Genomic DNA, 5,377 nt, shown 5'->3' with positions numbered 1-5,377 from the left:
TATTAAAATAGCAACTTCGAAAACCCTATAGTTTAGGCGAACTCAATTTGGGTGTGTCAATAGCCTGTGGCCCCGCAATGCAGTACGCTACAGTAAAATTTAAATCCCCAGCGGATTCAAACTGCTAATCTGGACGAGCTTTCAACCACCCCGTTTGAAGATGAGATTGAAACTTCCAGCCAATATTTTTCTAACAGATGTTTAGACCAGGGTGATTTTCAACCGTTGACCCAGCAAACACGGTGAGGACATGGTGAGAAAATTTTCAAGCTCAGAGCATACACTTTAATTAGGTAAAGAATTCTCATTTCGGTTAGTAGCTGCGTAAATAACCTTTCTCTGACAATTGCCCACGCTCCTCCATTTCAAAGCACTATTAGACATTTATTTATGCGAATTCCCACGCTGATTAGCATACTGTCCTGCGCTGAGACTCTAAAGAGCAGTGCCATATGTCTCCTTCACCTGTGCCTTTCTGGTGGAAGACGGCCGCTGGAGGACAAGAAAAACCCGACTCGGGAATCTTGGGCAAAAGCCTCGATCATGAGTATCAATCGGTGAGTATCTCACTTTAGATCGTACTCCCTGTGGACGAGGGGCCCTTCGAACTAGGTCCTCACCTTTCGCCCACTTCCTCACCCCACCAAGTTTTTGGTTGTCTGGCAATGAAGAAGTGGTATGTATCGCCGGTTTATTGATGTTGATGGTGACTCCTAACTGTAGCGGAAAAGGACCTAAGTATGTGTGTTCAATAAAATATACAATCAAAATATCAGATTAGAGACAACAAATGGCAATGAGAAATGAACAAATGAACGGAACAGACTCACTTAATTGGGGTGTCCAATAATCCCACTACACGAAATGTTGTACAGTAATCGCATTCGGCGGCGAAGAATATATCCAGAGTAAGAAGGATATTCTCCACTAATAGTTCGAGTGGTAGAAGTAAATTCCACGGTAGGAACTTATCGCAGCTGAAAATTGTCACAAGGACTTATTGTGACGTTCAACAGTTCACACACAAACACAATAAGCCAATCCCACGACTTCAGCAAACAGCAATCAGTTCAATCGGGTGCAATTTCACTGACTCAGCAAAAAGCAGGAAAGTCGCGCCAAGAACTTGTGTATTTCATCATTTTCGATTTTAATGTAATTATTGGTACAATAAAATAAAATGTCATGATACGTGTACAGTGTTTACAAATTGCAATTCAAGTTTACATGAAGAGAGTAGAAAATGGGGAAAATGTAAAATTGATTTGCAAAACACCACATAACGAACCAATCATGTAGACATTCAGACAGTCCATATACTGAAAACGCAGCACACTATGTTCGCTCAGATCTAGCACGATGTCCGATAAGTTGGTTTCGATCAGAAAGGTCAGCTTCCTGAGAACAGTCCCAGAATGCTCGAGACTTACTGCTCTCTAACTCCACCTAAATAAAGTAGTGAACCGTGATGCATCTGGATTGCGGATTGGATCCTCAAACAACCAATCAGCAGCGGTCCGCGGTGATGAATATTCACGCGTGTTGCAGAAGCAACGCCAGGCCATCACCCAACGCTAATTGGTCAGCCTGGACCCACTTCGAAGTGCTTCGAACACCGTGCTTTCCGTAAATTTTGCACTCACGTGCTCGTAGTAACGCTTTCGTATTCGTTGTTGGTGAGTGTTTTCTTGACGCGTAAGAACTGAAGTGGGAATGCAGTTAGTTGCAACATTTTCAACACCGTTTCTGCATGTATACCATAGAACAGCTGTAATCGAAGCCGTATGATTTAACGGTGGGGTTGTTTCATTATATTGATAGGACACCTGGATTGGGAGCGGAATTGACAGCGCCTGGAGAGGGTTTGGAGGTTAACACCACATCTTCAGAGAAGTTACGTGTGGGGAGTATGGAGTGAGCACTGCATACACACGCGCGTGTGTTAGTGTTGGGATAAGACACTGTCATTCTTCTGGGGACAGTTAGACTTTCATTAAATCGAAATTATAGGATCAGTAAATGGGTAGTAAAGATGTCAAGCACATGGGTGTATAAAATTAAGTCTTGTAGGTTCAAAACTTAAATTTGCAGTCTACTTTTCTGATAGGGCATTGTTCTAGCACTTCGGAGAGCTGTCATTACTAAGAGTGGACGTAAGGAAAACGTAAGTTTTCCATGGATAAGTTCCAACTCGGTATTGTGCTCTACGGCAAGACTTTTGCTGTGGCAACCACAATTTCGAAAGGAGAGATAAGTAGTGCATTGGTCTCTGGTAGGCTAACTAATCACACATTTTTATAGCTGTAGGACAGTGAACGTTGAATCAGCAGGTTTCGAAAGTGAGGTTTCGTTTGGGAAACTTGGTCACTCAAACCAACAGTTGGTTTTAAGTCAGTTTGCGCAAAATAGTGGTATATGCAGCGTTGAATAGTTGAATAAGTTGGGACAACAGCCCAAGTGCTATGCACGCCCGCTTACCGCAGTGGAGAAGAGCGCTGTTTTCCTTGCCTAATTTGGAGTGGCAGAAATTTAGAGGTGTACAGAATTTGACATATCAGAAGGTAATGAAACATGTTGCTCGCCTTCCAGGATGGCGCCCTGGCGACCCTGTGCTTGACTGGAGACATGGGACGATATGGCAACTAACCGATGTCAGTGGTACTCACGCTGTCATATTATCTGACCAGATGTCGGAAGTGTAGGCACCTCAGATGTATGGTGGGTGTCCCCTAGATCCCCTTGTCCCATTTTTCAGTTTTATGGCTTTATTCAAATAAATTGACAAGGTTGTATGGTAGCGAAACACTAGGGCTCTCATCGGTACTTCACTCCGTGGTGACGAATAGCTTATTATGGATTGCTGCCTTCTGGTGAGATGGCCCAGTGGTTAGGGTGCGAATTTACTGACCGGAATGTCCGTGGTTCGAACCCTGCGCTATCTCTCGACTTCCCCAGTGTAGGCTTGGGTAACCTGGCCGTATCCCAACCCTCGTGCTCCCTTCTAGCAGCATGGTAGTTAGGTACCAAAAGGGTTCTACAGCTGAAAGATTCTTCTTTCTAGTGAGATGCAACTTGATGGGTAAATCTTTTCTTTATCTGATGCGATCAGGTGCTTAGGTGATCTACTCGCCACCTCTTGTAATAGCACTCTGTTTTCTGGATGGGAGAAGCGCTCACCAACACAAGTAGCAACATTATTCAGAACATTCAGTTATTTTGTATCCGGATGTGATCTGAACCAACCTCGTACTGTGCAACCTCGTACGCGTATGCGAAGTCCTTTTGGTCTACCTTGGACAGAAGCTCCGCGCCAGGGATAAAAGATACAGGAAACGTTTTCTCCAATGCGTAACTCTACTGTGAAATTGCAAAGTAACGGTGACAAAGGGCAACTCTTTTGGACACCATCACGACTGAATATCATAAATTTGAGTAATGAGCTCAGGGATTACTCTCCGTGAACTCACGTCCATAGGCTTTGAAGTATAAACTGAAACCAATGTATTAGGTACATATTTGACGGAGAGATGTTTTAACAAGGCAACGTGATCGACGGAGCCGAACACTGATTCGCATTTGAGAAAACGTCGGTTGTTTGTCTTCTGTACGTGTCATGATGTTCGAGCTGTCCCAAGGCAAAAGTGTTTTCGACGGACGGGACCCTGCTTGGTCTTCGTGACCCTTATCGTTCCCCCGTGCCGGTGATGCGTAGGACGATAGCATGACATTTACAGCTCACAATACAATCATGCCAGATGGGCCGTCGCACGGTGCCGTCAACCGGGGCTCCTTACTTACTGCATACAGCAAGGCGGATAACCGAAGACGTGCTACTGCTGACGCCTCCCTTCTTACACTTTCACGTTTTCTATCTTTCATCCCACCCCACCCAAATTTGAATATTTTCTCCGCAGCTTCCAGCACTAGGACTGACGGTTTTGCCCTCCCTACCTCACAATTAGCTGCTGCTTCTGTACGTCCGAGTTCAGTAACAACCCTAGGCACTTCGAAGTCTGTTTTCAAACCCTATTAATGTTCGCACACTGAAGCAAGCAGGTTGAGAGGTGGCTCTTGCTCGTACACTGGATTCCTTCTGCATTGATTTATGTTGTCTGTCAGAAACAAGGATGAAGAGTGCAAGTACTGCGATCGAGCTGACTGCCCCCTCGCTCTCTTTCAGGTTCCGGCTGTGCATCTCTGATGATGCAGAGGCCGCTGCAACCGGATATGCCGGGGTTGGTATCGTGTTTAGCTTCTATACTTGATGGGATACTCGTTGCTAGTCGCCTCTGCGCGGTTCGTTTGGCGATGTTCGTGAGAATCTGGAGGAAGTGAGGTCCATCGCACCTTGTTTAATGTGCCCCGACTATAGCTCTGAATCTGCTAAGGACATTTTCTATGACGTTCTAGGTGCCCTTCTACAGTGGGCTAAAAGCTCAGATATCGCTGTGGGTACTGGTGACGTGAACGCCCAGGTAGGTAGACTAAGCGCTGCTGAGGCCCGATCGGGTGGTCATCTTGGGTTGGACACGGGACGCTCGGACATCTGGGATTGTCTTATTCAAATGTGTGCCGGTCACAGACTGTTCGTTTGCGGTACGAATTTCCGGAACAAAGGAAATTGCTTGACAACGTGGTGCCCACCAACAAACCAGCGCCGAATCCAAACAGACCACATCGCCGTCAGTTATCGGTGGCGAGGGTCGATCACCGCCTACCGCTCCTTCTGGAACACCAGCGTAGACTCCAACCATGCACTTGTACCCTGCTGTTTTTCATTGTACAAGCACACATCACCTAGCCATTGAGAAGCTAGTGGACCCAGAAATCAAATGAAACCGTCGGAACCAGCTCTTCAAGCGTCTGCCGGATATAAACGGCCACTGGGAAAGAATATCCAAAGCGCTACTCGAAGCCGAAACTTCTATTTGTGGTACAACCCAACCAACCTCATTCAAACGTTGGATCTCTGATAGGACCGAGTCTACGTGCCATCTGCGAACATATCCCTTGCAATTCAAGGAGAACCACTGGAGATTGTGGAAAACTTTACGTACCTCGGTAGTTGTATTAGCTCTGACGGAAGTGTGTCTGATGAAGTCAGTGCAAGAATCTCAAAGGCTCGAATCACGTTTGCTAATTTGCGTCACTTGTGGCGTCAAAAAGGCATCACACTGGGTCTTAAGGGTCGTGTGTACCAGGCTACATTAAGGGCAGTGTTGTTGTATGGGTGCGAGACATGGCCTCTTCGGGTAGATGATGTGAGGCGTCTTCAGGTTTTCGACCACCGATGCCTCAGAAGCGTGGCTGGCTTCGGATGGCGTCAGCGTATCAGCAACGAGGCGATTAGAAAACGGGTATTTGGTTGTGCTGCAGG

The sequence above is a fragment of the Opisthorchis viverrini genome (assembly GCF_000715545.1).
Source record: "Opisthorchis viverrini unplaced genomic scaffold opera_v5_343, whole genome shotgun sequence".
NCBI lineage: Eukaryota > Metazoa > Platyhelminthes > Trematoda > Opisthorchiida > Opisthorchiidae > Opisthorchis > Opisthorchis viverrini.
Note: the sequence above shows the minus strand (reverse complement) of the source record.